The sequence below is a fragment of the Haliotis asinina genome, chromosome 6 (assembly GCF_037392515.1).
Source record: "Haliotis asinina isolate JCU_RB_2024 chromosome 6, JCU_Hal_asi_v2, whole genome shotgun sequence".
Classification (NCBI taxonomy): Eukaryota; Metazoa; Mollusca; class Gastropoda; order Lepetellida; family Haliotidae; genus Haliotis; species Haliotis asinina.
In genome coordinates, this window is record NC_090285.1 from 63311107 (window position 1) to 63329183 (window position 18077).

At 39.0% G+C, this 18077-nt stretch overlaps 1 non-coding gene across 1 annotated transcript; it reads left to right on the forward strand.

Moving 5' to 3' along the window:
- Nucleotides 1-12895: 12895 nt before the first annotated feature.
- Nucleotides 12896-12967, forward strand: Trnae-uuc (transfer RNA glutamic acid (anticodon UUC)). The gene has a single exon. It is a non-coding gene; the product is annotated as a tRNA-Glu (tRNA).
- The last annotated feature ends 5110 nt before the right edge of the window (nucleotides 12968-18077 follow it).

Genomic DNA, 18077 nt, shown 5'->3' on the forward strand with positions numbered 1-18077 from the left:
TCCATGTTCGTTCACACACCGGTGCACTTGTGACATCTTGCGATTCATGCGAAAGGAGTGAAACAAGCTAAAATAAAAACCTTTATATATATTAAATAAACACTTTATCCTTTATATTTTAAACTAAAACTTGTATCCAAGTCTCATTATCGATAATGGATTAGGCATTACGGACTACCAAGCATTGAATAAAAAGGTTGATAATAGGTTAACCGTAAAATATTCATTTTAGTAGTCTTTTTTGTGTTCTTGTGTTTCTTTATATGCTTTCAAAGGAGGAAGGTGGGTAGAAGTGTGGCAGAGGTGACGACCCTATTTGCAAAACAGAGTTCCTGGATTTCCGCCCCGATTGTTTACAGGAGTGTCTTTATCCTGCGTACCTCAGAAGGACAACCAGTGCAGGAAAGATGTAGCAAATCTAGCCTGTCCACAGCACTGGCTGGTCAAATCTTTTGCCCTCCTGCCAAAATCTAGCCTGTCCACAGCACTGGCTGGTCAAATCTTTTGCCCTCCTGCCATAATCTAGCCTGTCCACAGCACTGGCTGGTCAAATCTTTTGCCCTCCTGCCAAAATCTAGCCTGTCCACAGCACTGGCTGGTCAAATCTTTTGCCCTCCTGCCAAAATCTAGCCTGTCCACAGCACTGGCTGGTCAAATCTTTTGCCCTCCTGCCAAAATCTAGCCTGTCCACAGCACTGGCTGGTCAAATCTTTTGCCCTCCTGCCAAAATCTAGCCTGTCCACAGCACTGGCTGGTCAAATCTTTTGCCCTCCTGCCAAAATCTAGCCTGTCCTCCAAATATAGATGAAACAGCATTCCATGCTATCATTAATACGTACACACAAAGCTTGGACTGTTGAATCTCTCCGAGTGGAACCATCTGGTTACATTATAGAACTCATCAACATCTCCATCAAGAGTCATGCTCATCAATTCGATTTCGTTTGCGATAACTTTAACTGTCTGATTTTTCGAGCATCCCTTGAAAAATAGTCAAATAGGTTATAATACACACATACACGCGCGCGCGCATATATATATATATATATATATATATATATATATATATAACATACATATATATACACATAATATACATATACATACATATACATATATATATATATGTGTGTGTGTGTGTGTGTGTGTGTGTGTGTGTGTGTGTGTGTGTATAAAGAAAGAAAGTGATGAGAATACGGAGCGTACAGTTGTAGATATATAACAAGTTGTTTCCGAAATAATAACTAAACACGGATCTCCTCCTACATGTTTCAGTCGTGTATCTTCAGGGAGAAGTGATTTCAGTTGTTGTGACGTCACAATACAACTGTATACAAATGTTGGGACGTGGCGTTGCCATTGGCGGCTTTAACATTGACAGTAATACAGTAGAAGCATAAGAAAGACAAAGTATAATTCCAATACATTGCGTTACTGATTTAACTATGGACACAATTCTTGTACGCTCTAACATGGACTGTTCGGCAAAACATATTATTTATGATATTATATGCCAAGGGTGTCATGAAGAATACGTTGGACAAACGGAGTGCTTGAGGGACAGAATGCGCGTTCCAAAGCAGATTAAGGATCCAAAAACATGGTGCATCCCCTTAAGCGCTCTACATCGACAAATGCGCAACAGGAAAGGAAATAAAATTTAAAATATTCCCTTTTTACAAGATGATACTGCTGGTGCCATGCTGCGTAAAGCTAAAGACTTATACCCCTCTCGGACCTTGGGACGGACTATGATTCCTGCACTGGATTAGCAATATGAACCTGCAGCATGGTATCTCTGCAGCATAGCTTTATAAAACGTAGGGTTACATTAAAAACAGTTCAGCATGACATATCTATGGGCCAGTACTGAAAAAATGACACCCAATGTTGTTTTGAATATGGTGTTTATTTACTGAGTGCACACAACTAATTCAAACACAAACATATTTGTTCAGTTACAGTAAAATCATCGCTTTACAGACTTCCAAAGCTTGGATATCCAGAAAGTGTTGGGTAAAACCACAGAGGCTATTAAAGCCGCATGGTGAGAGTAAAATGCCAGCATCTGGTGTGACCACCATATGCATAAGCATCAATAACAGCCTGGCAGCGGTGACTCATAGAAGAAAGGATATGCCGAATGTTGTCTTGAGGAGTGTTTTGATATTGTTGCTGAAGTGCTGCGTGCCTTTCATGTAGTGTTTGTGGTGGTGGATTACGCTGGTGTACGTGAGAATGTGCTGTCTCGCGGTGATTTTCGCCTTAAAATAAATAGATGAATTTAGAATAATGGTGACATCAGAGTTGCCAGCCTTCTAAGGTTTATTCAGATGCAGATTCTTTCATTCAATAAACATTTCAGTTCAATTCAATATATGAAGATGTCAAAATCATACAATATTACAGTTGGCTTGAACATAATATTATTCATCTTCATAACTATCAAGCTTAGCAGGACATCAACATGTTTTGAACATTGTATAATTATGGTATTTTGATTCAGTTATAGTTATATGCTGGGGCCTGTTTCAAAGTTTAGAGAATGGCACACATAATCTTCAATTAATGATAACACATTAGATTCCTGTTCGTTACCTCAGCTAAATATAATAAAACATTAACTACTATACGTATTGTCGATGTTTTACAGCAGTGCCACCACCGCATTCATTTTAATACAAGCGTTTATCAACTTCAATATACGTAATAGTTTTACATACGTGTAAGTGTACACATGTTTCCTGGGTTCAGCCTTCCTAAGCATTGTAACAATTTCACAATACTTTGACCCATAACTAAACCATTGAACGTAAGCCTGTGGTCGAACATCTACGATAATATATATGATTTGAAGTTGCCGACATCTAAAACATCACAAAACACTTTCAACATGTAATAAAACGAACACCGAAACAACAATGAAAATGGCTTACCTTTGAATAAAATAGATGAATTCAGGATAACGAACGAAAAATCGCAATATAGGTACATTTGTGAATTCTTATACATTTTGAATATTATTGTTATTATGCGTGAAATATTTGCACTGTAACAATACCCCTCACAGTTGTCCTCAAAAGCAAACAATTGAAATGAATCTATGAGAATATTGTTCACATAACAAAATATTTACATAACATAATACTCTTCTATACTGAACCAGTATGACTAGGGTCGTACACAATAATACAAATGCATGGTAAGAATTACATTGTAATGATAATCTAGTTGTCCATAGGAAGGACTTCATATAGACCATGGTGAGAGATGAGGATATTTGTGGCAAAAGGTTGAAAGATTATGACGTTGATACGTTTTGCCATAAATGGTGAGATTCTTACTGAAAGCGGAATCTTTAATGATTGCTAGGTAAGTTTGTTTGTAATTTGAAAATTGGGCCAGGCTACATTGAGAGTAGGTCTAAAGCAACTTGATGTATACAAGTTTTTGATAATGGATGGTGGGTGAGTGTCCCAGTATGGCTGTTACAATGAAAGGGACATTAGTGGCACTGCTTCACATAATGAGCCGGTAGTAAGTTCCAAAAAAATGAGGGTGTGGTGTGATTTCTTGGTAAATAATTTATATAAATTAATCACAACTGATACGAATTATATGAAAACAAATATCACTGGAATGTGGTCATACACGATTGTATGGGTTGGGTTGTGGTATTCAGATGAAGGGATGGGGGTAGATTTAACAGAAACAGTAGCTTGAAGGATGGTGATAGTGGCCGAAAATGCTCTGATCTTGAAGAACATCCAAATGATTACAGCTATGGCTAGGGCTCATGGTACTGCAGCAACGGCAGAAAGGATAGAACTTTGGATCTAAACAAGACGACTTAACATTAATTTTACCACCCAAAAGAGAGTCTGTCAAACTTTGAAAGATAATAATATTCTTTTAACACTCTTAGCCATACGCTTGAGACTAAGGTGATCCTTATGATCATTAGCAATAACTTTCGAAAACTGATTTGTATAAAGGAAAACAATCAGGAATCGTGACTGGAACTGGTTCATTATATAGCTTATCAACTGTAATAGTATCTAATGTTGATTCCTTAAAAAAAGGTGCTGTGACATGCTAAGTTTACGGGATGTAAGTAGGTGATATCCTCGTGGGTAAGATTTTGATAAGTTCCCCAATGAGCAGGTTAGACGAGTGTCTGTGTTGAGAGAGACATAAACATGGTAATGCGATCATGCAAAAGGAACATCCTGTGATGGTTCGTTGACCATCAGTGCAAGTGAGGGTTAATAATGGAGAGTTATAGACCAGTAGCTTTAAGGGAGTTATTTCAACTGGTTGTGATTTTTGTTCCTGCTGAAGGAACCTAAAATTACACAGTGCTTTGACTTCCGCTTTACGGTTACGGTATAAGGCCATTTCGCAATACGTCTGTGTTCTGGTGGCTCAGGTTAGTCTGAGGGGACAGTGTAAGTTAGCAGTGTCATAACATTGAAACACCTGGTCCAAATTGAGAGTGGTGAAATATTGCTGGTTAACAGAAGTTGCAAGAAAGGACTACAAATTGAGAAGTTGAGTTGAGTGGCAAGTAGACCCATCTACAGGAACCGACATCGAAATTGCAGGGGAAATTTAAGTGGTGAAAGTTTGCCTTATAGCAGATCTTTAGTCCTGGTTTGAATTTCTGCAATTTATGCTCATGAAGTGCAGTCTCTTCAATTTGGTGAAGCAAGACTGATAACAAGGATCCATTTTGAAGGTTGTTGTATGAAACCGTTATGCTTGCTGTGGGATATTTCATATCCCCATGATTAGATTTATGTCTTTAAGTGTTTCTCTGTTCAAAGTCAATCTTATCTTTTTGTTCCCATGTTGGTTGTGACCCAATCCATTTAACCAGGTATTCAATTTTATTGTTTTTCCTTCTTCTCTTCAACAGCTTTGTGAAGCTGAAGGTTTGTTTGGACTGGTCACCTAGGTCGGATTATCTGTTGGGTCACTGGGGTGGAGCATGTTGGTTTCCATCCTGCGGCTGCCCTGTTTGGCACCATTGCTTACTGATTCTGGAGGATCTCCTGAAGTGTGCAAGGTGGGGAAATTTTATCTGCTGGCTGTCTCTGGTGATACATCTTCAGACGATTGTGATTCACCAGAGACTTCCATAATTTCATTGTTGAACAATCTTGAAGTTTGTAGCTGTTTCTATTTTTGGATCTTGCAACGGTGTATAAATGGCTTAATAAATATTGATAAAAGACTTTCACTCTAAGATACGTTTCCCTTCGGAATACTTATCCCTTTCCCAGACATCCAACTCACGCGATAGTGCACTTATGACATCTTCGAAAGTTAAATACCATTATATATCAAAATGAAACTTTATCCAAGTCTGATTATGCATAATGGATTAGGGATTACGGTCTACCGTGTATTGAATGGAAAGGTTTGATTATAGGTTAACCGTAAATTATTCATTTTAAGTAGTCTTTTCTGTTTTCTTTTGTTTCTTTGTTTACTTTATTAATTACTAAAACAAGGAAGGAAGGTGGGTAGAGGTGTGGGAGAGGTCACCCTTTTCGCAAAACAGAGTAACTGCTTTCCTGCCCCGTATGTTATACAGAGACTGTCTCCATCCTGCGTATCTCTGAAGGACAGCCAGTGTAGGAAAGATGTAGAAAATCAGGCCTGTACACTGTTTTGATATTGTTGTTGAAGTGCTGCGTGCTGCTCTTGTAGTGTCTGCGGTGGCAGATTACGCTGGTGTAAGCATCGATGAAGAATATCTCATAGATGTTGAATAGAGAACAGAGTAATCGAGAAGGCCATGCTGGAGGAAGCCTGGCGAACACATGCAACGTGGGGTTGACCAGTGTCATGATGGCAAAATACCCCTTTGACGTTGCGTCAAAACGTTACGTTGAACTGGTCTCCTGGCGAAAAGTGGGACTTCCTGTAGCCGATTGTCTAGGGATGTGTTTCTTGTTGTGCATGATGCGGCCGTGGTGCGTGAACGAAGATCTCTCAGCCGGATGTAGTGATCCTGGGCGGTGGTGGCAACTACAGGTCGGCCTCATTTGGGCATGTCAAACGACGCACGTGGAGTACCGTTGATGTGGCGTTTTAAAGCCCACAGTCTCAGGTCGGGGTGATACAGAATTTCATGACTCACTTGCATTTCATGTACAATCTATTTTAGCGATTTACTACAAACTACAAAGGTCGGGGTGATACAGAATTTCATGACTCACTTGCATTTCATGTACAATCTATTTTAGCGATTTACTACAAACGAGTGTAACGTTACATTTTTGTTCAACGTTTCCTTTTTTAAACGCTTTGTCGACGGCCATTACTCCTGCACATTTTTGTTCAACGTTTCCTTTTTTAAACGCTTTGTCGACGGCCATTATTCCTGCACATTTTTGTTCAACGTTTCCTTTTTTAAACGCTTTGTCGACGGCCATTATTCCTGCACACTTTTGGATTCAGCATGGTTTGGGTTGTGTAAATATTTTCCTAAAATTCATATTGTTCCGATGTCAAATTTCTCTTGACTTTCTACCACTTTCACTACCGATGTTGTACCACTATGATAAACCCGAACGTTACGCCCTTCATAGGGTGAGTGCTTCTACATACAACATAAATCATTATTCAATGTACAACTGTGTATCATTATGCAATGTACAACTCTGTCAACGTGAAGTAGGGCGGTTGTGGATGGTATGGTAACCAGGAATATACTCCATGATGTAGAATTATTAATGTATACAACTGCTGCTGGACAAAGGTGGCATTTTAAACTAATAACCAATGTAGAATGATACTTTTTTCTCTATATACAACTTCTTTATTGTGAAAGGCGACGTTTTGACATAGATTCTAATGTTGTCAAACAAGAATTTATGTCGCAGCGTCATCTTTCACAATAAGAAGATATATATCCTGAAAAGGTACCACCACTCTTAATGATCCCATCTTCTTTGTGATACCACTTTGTCGCCAGACACACAAGTAATCCTGAAACCTTGACTCTGCTGAACAGCAAAGGAGGTGTTGTGTGTATGCCACCTATCACTTTGAACACTCGATGTCACGTCGGTAACTAAAACTACCGACGACAGCGTCACATGCAGACTCAGATATGGATCGTGGGCGTATGATGTCCTTAATCTCAACGCAGTGTGCTGGGAGCTGACTTGGAAAGGAAGGAACGTGATGTCCTGCACTATGCGTGTTGTTCATATTCGAACGCAGTCTTCAGTCTCACCTTCAAGGAGAATGGAAGGCGAAACATCGTATGGAACATATTTGACTGACCTCAAGTTCAAGTCGTCTGGAAGATGTCCGGTGAGGCGAAAGCAGGTTTAATGTCGTGTTCAACATAACTTGATTTACAAAGCGGACTCAGATGTCTGGCTGCTTTTAATATTCTGGATGTGTGCCGGCTTTATTGTGCCAGCTTACTGAGACTTGGTTACCTCACTTTGGCATACATGTAACGTAGTCTCCGGGTCCAGCACTCCTTGTAATGCCGAGAGCATTCAGTGTCACATGGTTACCCAAAGTAGACTATTCCAATTCTTCAAACACACAACAAACAAGACAAGCCTTGGAGAGTGTGTTAATGTCGATTGATTAAGTAATTCTAAATGACGACGGTGATGACAAGGCAGTTGACATTTAAACGAAGAGATATCTTGGAGCGCAAAGATCAGGTATCCCAGATAATGAGGTTCCTCGGTGATGGAGGGAGACTTCTCAGTAATAACGTTTCAAACACAGTATTTCTTACGGAATTGTCTTGGGTAGATACCCTTCACATTGATCATGACTGACAGTTGAACTTCATCTGCATATTAGCAATGTCCAGTGGTCTGCACTAACCTCAGTCATGACACGGATTCTCGGCGTGGTGATGTAAAATGAGGTTTAACGTCGTACTTAAAAATATTTCGCTTATGTGACGACGAACATACGTGTGTATGTGTAGCTGTTTGTACTAGCCGGGGCTTACGCTGGTTTTATAGTGCCACCTCACTGAGATAAGCGTGAATACCCAACCCAGACACTATATACTCAGTAGAGCTAATTTTACACATTAATGCCGAGCGCCAGGCAGGGAACAAGAAGTACCATATTGTAACATATTTTGGTGTACAAAACCGGGAATCAAACCCGCGACATTTCGTTCTCCGGGCTGATGGCACGGAGGAGATTCTCTTAACCATTCATGTTGTAAGAGCTCCCCGTGTGCCCTTTATGTCAATGTGTTAGTTTGCAAGTACCAACTTCTCGAAGGCCATAGTTGGGAAGAGGTGTTCTAACTTCTCTCTTTTTAAGACTTTACCGAGTGGAAATGTATTGTTGTCTGGTCTTTTAAAGTGCACAGTGCTGGCCGTTTTTTATCGAATAAGTCCCGCTTCTTGTAAATTACATGCAGTTTAAAAAATCAGTTATAATGAATGCAATGTGCTGAGGTGGTCTGACGAGGTGGTCTGACGTGTCCGAGAGATCAAATCTGACTGAACCAATGGTTCACTGCTAGTCACCATTAGTCAGCATTTCCATTACTTCGCACTGTCCAATTTCATGGGTGTTAGTCATTATCGCACTTGCCACATAACATATTGACATTGAAAATCCTAAGGGACTTCATGTACCTGGCTAAACCAAAACGATTTACTGTGCTAAAATGAAGCTAAATTACTACACAATTCACACATTCTTCCCCTGACATTTAATCAGGAAGTTAAAGATTTCCCTTTCCACTGGATTTTTTTAAACTGGAGCCGCACATTCACACTGATATGATTTGCCCTCTCAAACTCCTGTGTTGGCCTCACACCACCGGTTTTCACACTTCGTTCATAAAACAGCTCCCCTGCCCCTGGACGATGCATCTGTTGTTGATACGTGGGGTTAGTAAAACCCTACACACTGCAGAATATCGAATGTTCAGTCCACCACTGAAGATCATGTTTAAATGTTTGTGACCGATGCATTGTTGCATCAATATTCCCTCTGGTTGTTTTAAGACCCATTGTTGCCTTTTTCATTATTACTGTCAAGTTGTTTTGTGAACATCAAACCAAAGGTATGCCAAAGGCATACCAAATCATAATTCCTAGGACTTCTCCAACTTCAGAATTGAAACCTGTCTTATTTCAAATACTATTCCTGGGGATATTTTTCCCAATCTTACTGAAACAATGTTCGTGATAAATACAAAACCCTGAAATACTACTGACTAGTACAGTATTCAGACGGGAGAGAGGGAGAGAGATAGAGAGGTACCCGTGTCACCGTAAACAGTAATGAAGATTCCTATTAATTGGCCACTAATTAATTAATGCTCCTCAGCAAATTACTATCTAGGCGGGGAGGTCGGGTAGCCTAATGGTCAAACCATCTGCTCGTCACACTGAAGACCCGGGTTCGATTCCACACATGGGTGCAAGGGGTCAAGCCCATTTATGTCACTCACTCATTCGCTACTGTCTGGACTGTTCCGTTATCAAAACAGGTAATGTCATTTCCCTCCTTGAACTTTCTGTTGCGGTTTGGAGATGTAAACGTTTCGGCATGGAGGAACAAAACCCCTTAGTAAATTATTCATCTACACAACATAGGGTAAGAAACCAAAGCGGTATAATGTGCATTCGTGCACCATATTTTGTCAACATATAAACAAGGATATTACAAGTGAACTGACGTGCACCACGTGAAACTCGAGCTAATATGGAGGTGATCACCGACATGATCAGGGATGTGGGACATCTATGTAGCCGGAGTTAGGAAAAATGTCAAAATAATTGCCAGCTACAAAAATGCAGTACGAAATATGTTAAAACGTGTAATCCTGGCATATGTTACAAAATCTCTCTCCATAAATTTACACAAACTACAGTTTCGGAGGACTTGTTTACTTGAATAATGGTTACAAATGCGGGACATTGAATTAAACCGTAAATTATGTCCATCTATAAAATGTGAGAAATGGGTGTAACTCATTTTAGCATATTAAAACTCTATCAGCGAGCCATCAGTTGGACGAATGAATCATGCTTAAAATGTTTCGCATATTATACGTGAGCGTAGCATTTCTCTATTTCTGCAATAATGACGGTCTGTTTACGTGAACGAAAAAGGAAGCACTTATGTTGTCCGCATGATTTGACTGATGTCATGTGTTTTTAACGCTGAAATTTGCGTAAACTAAACTTAGGTTCTGTCAAAGGCTGTAACGTGAATGCTGCTCTGTGTAATGTGGCATAATGACGAGTATTTATATATGTAATAATGGACCGCAGCTAATATAGGCTGGATCCCGTTCATTTCCCTGATCATTCCACACTACTCGTCCCTTTCCGTAACCTGCACGAAGACTCGTCCCCATCCCGATACCGGTTACGTGCGAAAATACGACAAACCAATCCGAACGCGCTACTGACTGCAGGGCTTTAAAAATTATCCCGACAACGTGTGTGGCCTTATGTTATTGTTTAAAAACGCATGAGGAATACGTATCGTAATGTTCAGTCTAGGTACACTTAGCCTCAGTACTTTTCGTTACACTCCACTACTGAGTCTGACAAAACCTTATGGGAGGTCGCGTCAGGTAACCTTTGATACTGACCAATCAGAACACAGCTTACCAAATCGCGAAAGTGGACATTCGCAAATACCTTGTGAACTTTTATCAAGATTCGTACCCGAACGATTCCGAAAGCTATTTAGCGTACGCTCTCTTCCATGTGATGCGCACGTGACGATGATGACAACCGTGAGTAAACAGTCGCTGAAAATAGTGTTTGGGGCAATATTCAAGGATGTCATCTTGCGGAAATATTAGCTAATGGTAACCATGTCAACAAAAACCCTAAAGCGAAAATACTGCCGGTCAAAAAACGGTGTTATATGCGGATTTTTGTGTGTGTCTGTGTCAGTAACCTGAATATTTTGTAAGTCCCTCCGATCCCTAAGTAGTAGCTGTTGTCTGATTGGGTAACTCTATTTAACCGTCTCGCGTTTGATTGAACGGTCATAGGTCGCTCAAAGGTAACCTTCTACTAGGGTTTGTTATACTCAGTGGTGGAGTGTAACGAATATAACATTGAGACTAGATGTTTACTTACACTGCTTAATGTTGAAAGTACTGAGAACGTACGTAGCTAACATAATTGTGCAGTCTGATGTAATGTTGTTTAAAGACCCATGCAGTTGACGGTGGGTAATCTAGATTCAAATACACGAACGTATGGCAAGCCGTTTTCACTTTTATTAAGGTATTAAAGATATCTTGAATTGAATTAAAGATATCTTAAACTGAATTGAAGATATCTTGAATTGAATTGAAGATATCTTGAATTGAATTAAAGATATCTTGAATTAATTTCTAATACAATTATGTACACTATGATCGTAATTGTTTTGCAGATATCTTTAAAACATATAGAGATAACACGAAATATTATCTTGATATCTCTATAACATTTTGAGATATCAATAATTCTATTTTGGATATGTAAAATTAATTAGAGATATCTTCAATAATTTACAGATATCTTTAAATCATTATTGATATCTTTAAATATAATGCTGATATCTTTAAAACAATTGAAGATATCTATAATTCCTGAATAAATGTGAAAACGACTTGCCATACGAACGAGTGTTTGTTGACATAACGGCTCTCACTGGTCCAAATGAGTATTTGTCACGATCTTGCGTGATTGTACGTGCGCTTCCAACAGTTTTAGGAAATGTAATTATGAATCGCCACGGGTTTCAAAACCATATTATATCATTATGTAACTAATCAACCTTAATGTTTTACATTGGGCGGATATCTCGGTCAGACTTTTTTTTTAGCATTCATATACTTTCACCTGAAATTCCTTTTGGGGTAACACAAGGTTACACGTAGTACCAATGTTCAGTTTGAGAAATTTGTTAAAGTCACGTTTGAGTTTCTACTCTAGGATTTAATGTAGACAGTCTTTTTAATAAATTTTATTTGCATATTCAATAAATCAAATCAAATAAGCAGTATATGTATAAATGGGAAAGAAAACGAAAAGAAAAACAGCAAAACAATGTATGAGTGTTTCGGTGATATTAAGTACCACTGAAATCAAACAGGAATACATTTATCGTTCCTGTTTGAAGTAGTTCTGAGAAATATGGTAGCAAATTTAGTCTACGGCAATATGAAATCCCTCTAGAGGGGCACGAGTCGCTATTTGGTTTGTCCCAGAATAACACGGGTTGGTCACGAATATTCGTTGACAGGATCGACAGCTAGCAAAATGCTAAGCTGGACCCCGTCTCACATATCGCACTAGCTTTGGTACATGGGGGCGCGCTCCAAGGGAACCGGGAGGAGCCGGCCCACAAGCGGAGGCTCAACCTGGTTCTCGTGGGGTCTGCTGCGCTACTCTTGAGGTATAGCGCAGAAGATTCCGAGAACCAGACTAGCGCGGACCCGGGAACCAGTCTACGGCTACCGCAGCGCTCCAAGCGGGAAAAGGCGGCACAATGCCACTGCTACATGTATACGAACCGCCAGAGATAATAATAGATTATGATTATGATCCCTTGTACCGTGGATACAGTATTAGAAGATATAGCGTAGTGTAACTCATGCTTCACCTGTTTAAGTGACTGATAGCAATGACACGTGCAGCGAGATAGCGTGTAACCATTAGCGTTATAACGCGGTAAGTGATCCACTGTAGGGCTTCGACAGGTAAACTGTACTCTAGTCCCATAAAAAACACAGTACTAATAAATACATACCACTAAAACGCCAATACACATTTCCAAACACCGCAAACCTGCGCAGAAAACGTAGGGGCAACGTTTATTCATAATGTGCAATAACCCGCATAAAATGTCAGTCACTTCCCAGTTGTCCATTGTGGTCTAGTGGTTAGGATTCCTGGCTTTCACCCAGGCGGCCCGGGTTCGATTCCCGGCAATGGAACAATATTTTTTATATAGATTTTTTATAATGTCTATAAATATTGTCCTTTTGACATCTGCCGAATGCATAATTTATATAAATGAATACGATATAAATAAATTATATTCATGACCCAAAATGAACTAAATGTAGTAAATTTTGGATAAGACTTCCACAGAAACCTTGAGAACAAAGATACAGCAGTAAAAACAAAATCAACGCTTAAATAAAATCAGTTTGACCATCAATAATAATTTGTCTTTTATTGACAATCAAAACAGCAAAAACATTGATGACTATGCATATACAGTTCAAAGTAACGAGTTGTTACTGCGTGTATTACAGGGCTATACGCGTTATCTGATCTGCTTCTTTGTCAAGGCACTACAACATCGATAAAATAAACAAGCGCTGTAGAATATGTAATAACGGAGTCGAAGACGAATACCATTTTATGCATCTCTGCCCAGTCTATGATGAACTCAGAATTAAATATTTACCTGCATCTAATTCTGTATCCACACATGACTTCAAGAAGCTTTTACCTTGCAGAAATCCTACTACCTACTATGTTAGATGCTGAACATTCAAACATTCATTCAACTCACGTGAAACGAGTGTCCATAGTTTTGAGAAATACCAGGTATCCAATATTGGAAAAGTCAAAATCAAAACACAGACGTAACGCAAATGTCACATGACACTGTCTAATGTCGTCAATCAGAAACAGGTGTTGATATTACAGGAATATTCACAGGATGTTGCTGGCATTCAATCTATGTCCTCCGTGGTTGCAATATCCTCACGGGGGGCTCCATGTGTAGCGGGGCAGTGAAAGTAGACAGGACAAACACACGCTACGGGTGTGAGCTATTGCCCGAGGAATGTTTATTCTGTTGTCGATAAGTCACCCTGAAACATTTACAGAAATAATGATACAATAAATAGTACATAAAATCATCAATGTGCAATACTTATTGCTAGTAGCTATAAACAGACTAGATAACATAAAATACACGATAAGGTTACAAAACTTAACTTGTCAACTATATAGCAAGACATACATGTATATGAATAAACATTCTAATTTAAACAAGGTTATGAACTTGTTTACAAATTGTTGTTTATATAATACATGGGTTGAATGGTAACTGACCTATATTACAATTGTTAATGTAATGGATATAGTTAATGGAATACATGGATAATAATACAAATCTGAAATGAATTATTCAAACAATGAGCCTACCCTGTGTGTGAGACTGGGGTGACGACACAGCAAAGCAGCACACTGTATCCGGAATATATCTGAATAAAATCTAATTACTCTCATAACACGCTGTACAACTTATGTGCTATGTGAAATGTTATATGCGCATATTGCATACACATACCTAAACAACGTAGTGACTTTGTGCAGAGTGCAGGCTATTAGACAAAGGGTTTAACTTGGAGGGTTAGCTTGGCCAAGCAGTTGAACACGTCGTGGCTTGGGTTTGTTAAGGGCTTGAGGGACACATGACCTATTAAGTAGCTTACAGATATACATATACAGAACAGAAAACATTAAAATAATAAAATCCCTATGTACATAGCTGTGTCTGTCACACAATTTCATATTGCCTTATATATGCACCATTCTTTGATATTACGCCAAACTTTGTTTTGTTAATCGAATTATACTTCTGTTCAATCCATTCCTATACTGACATATACATGTAACTCCTTAGTATATGTGGGCCTGTGGCCTTTTGTGCAACAAAGCATTGATTGATTGATTGGTTGGTTGGTTGGTTGGTTGGTTGGTTGGTTGATTGACCTTCCTATTTTTGGTTATACAATTTACCATTAATTATTATGCCTAAAAATAATTGTTCTCGTCCCGATATGGCCACGATATGATTGAAACATTGCCGATGTGAATATAAATTTTAACGCAATCACTCACTCTTTTTGTTTATTTAACGTTAAAATCAACAAAAACAAAAAACAAAAACAAAACAAGTTGCAGGGGTCATGTCATTTCCGACAGAAACACGTTATGTAAACAAGCAAAATAATAATAGAAATAATAAAAGCGCTCGGGTAGCATTAATGCATATCAAAAAGACTGATGTAAATATGTTGCAAGACTTAAATAACATGCTAACATGGGCTAGACAGTTTTGAATTTTTCAGTAGTGCCAACCTAAAACAGTTTAACAGACTGAAATTCATTTTACGTTCATAAACAAGAAACATAGTGTATGATTTGTTTACTATACAAATTTTGTGCTGAACTGTACATTGTAAAGACGTACAAATGCCATTGTTGGTTGATTTACGTAATAAAGCACTTCCGTATAAAGCGGAGTTTAAATTTTTATCATGAGTTATCATTACATTTTTGGATGTACAGAGGACTGTTTGTAGATCAGGTTGGTTTCTAAGATTATTATTGACAAGCTCAGCAACTTCACCCCATACAAATAAATTTAGATAGTCGGGTTTTTCATTTAATAAAATGTCACCTGTTTGAAACGAGATCTTTCTCCTGGAAATTAGTTTCCTTGCTTATCTTTATGTATCTGATACTCCTGACTGTACCATAAACAGCTTATTCCGCCTGACCTGAGCTACTATACATATGCATGCCCCCGGAGGTTAAATGGCACAAACGTCAGGTCCAGATAACTGCATTAAATAGGGGAGCAGAGAATGTTAAAAGGTGACCATGTCTCGGCTGTTTGGACATGTTGACAACCAAGTTACAAAGGTGCACCTCTTCACAATAATGGACCCAACCAGTTGTGACACGCACACGGCTACGAAATGCATTAATACTCACTTGGTAACCTGTACAGATGTAAAATAATGTTCTGTAGTAAGCCTGTTCATTGGAGCAATTATCCCCAAAAGTGACATAAATGATATGAAATGGGAGAATAAACGACTTGTACAATATCTGTAGCGTCTTCTTTGAGGCTATATTTAAACTCTGTAAGCAGCTTTTACCTTAAGATAATCTTATATGTAATATGTATGTTCTTTCCATGAATGATCGCGCTGAAGTGTGATTCCTAAATGTTTATGACTTTCCACTTCTTTCATGAGTTTACCGTTCTTGTATACATTCGGATGATCGGTCTGTTTCAGCGTATGCGTTAGCACAGGGCTCGACAAAAAGACACACAGTTATATTTCTGTGTAAAGATCTTAACTAACGAATGCATCGTTATTTCAATAATTGTAGGTTTTTATCATCTCTTGCCAGGGGCATCGCACATTCTGAATGTTAGCATGCAAAGAAACACGTTTAATTACTATCAAACATCCATTTTCCATTCATGTTGTCTCACCTTGTATGGGCATGTTCGAAACCCGATATTGCTAATTCACGTACCCGATAACATCAAACCCTTCAGAGTAAATGAAAAGTTTGTGCTGAGGACATTTTTCATTTGTTTGTTTGTGTTTGCGTTTCTTACATGTCGTTTGTCCCTCTGACTTAACCAGTCACTTGGATACGAAAACGCATGAAGAATAATTATCAGAAGCGCACATAAACTAGTTCGCACTGTGAACAGTCCATTTCAAACTTCAGGCAAACTTATAGATTGGTTTAAATCTTCATGATCCATTCTGGGATACAGTTGATAAATGCTGATAACATTATGCGTATTATAAAAGATTTGAAGTGACCAATAAACGCACTTTCCTCGTGTCCAGATAACGTTACAGGTAGATCTCAATGGCCCCGCAACTTATAACCTCTCTTCGTAAGCCCATCTTCCGTGCGCTCTTGATGGGGACGCACTTATGTCTTCATCCTGGATGCTTTTACTGTGTACTTATGTTTCAGGGGATCACCGTATATCGAGGGATTGCACCAGTAAATGTCTTAATGACACGCGGTATAGACATCCAGACCACAACTGTAATAAATCCAGTCTAATTAACCCAAAGCTAATTAGCCCCAAGTACTGTTGTCACGGCCAGGTGACATCAGCTGTAGGAAGTTGTAAAACAAACCGTAATTACTGCTAGACACATATTAGATGATCCTGCGCACTAAACGCATTTGTGACAAGAGAGGCGGTACAACGAATTGGGCGAGTACACTTGGCGGCTACAGGTAGCTTGACGATCATGCACGTACAATACATGCTAACCGTGACATGAAATCAACACCGCTACTGATTAATACCTGTCTCGCTACTGTTTCATACCTGTCTCAATACTGTTAAACAGATTTCAGTTGTAGTAAAAAATGTCCAAGTTAGGAAAACATGGGCAAATACATGTAGTTCATTCTCAGGCAAGGGAGATAGCATACAATGTTATCATGTATATGGACAAAACTTGTGCAACCAAAGCAGATTCTCTTTTACAAAGTAGCCTTGCTACTGGACTCTCAACGGCAACTTTAAAGCGCATTAATGCAGAAGGTGGTAGGAGTGCGAGTGGACCTACATTTATCAGTCCCACCAAGTTGCGCACACCGAAAACTTGCAGTTAGAAACTTGATGATTTCGACCGGTGTGCAGTCCGTCAATTTGTACAAAGTTTATATGGCGTAAAAACAACTACCCACTCGATGGATACGATGTATAATATGGCAAAGTGGGTTCTAAGGGTTCTAAGGAAAGTTTTCAAAAAAATCTCAAAGACATGGGGTTTAGGTGGCGAAAAACGCAGTCAAACCGTAAACTTTTAATGGAACGTAAAGACATTGTTTCCAAGCGTTTGCAATACTTGCATGCAATAAAGAAATACAGTGAAGAAAATCGAGCACTCATCTTTATCGATGAAACATGGTTGCATGTACACCACATTGTCCCAAAGTGTTGGCAACTTGAGGGTGAATTCGAAGTCGTAATAAATGGGGTTCAACCTCCGTCTGGCACCGGACCTCGACTTATTGTGGTTCATGCAGGGGGTGAAAACGGTTTTGTTCCAAACGCTTTCCTTGTTTTTTATTCCAAACTCAAATCAGCAGACTATCGTGACGAGATGAACTTTGATAATTTTTCCAAATGGCTCCAGGAAAAGTTGATCCCAAACCTTCCACTGCACTCTGTCATCGTTATGGATAATGTACCATATCATAGCAAGCAAGTGGCCATGGACAAATGTCCGACAACCGCCAACA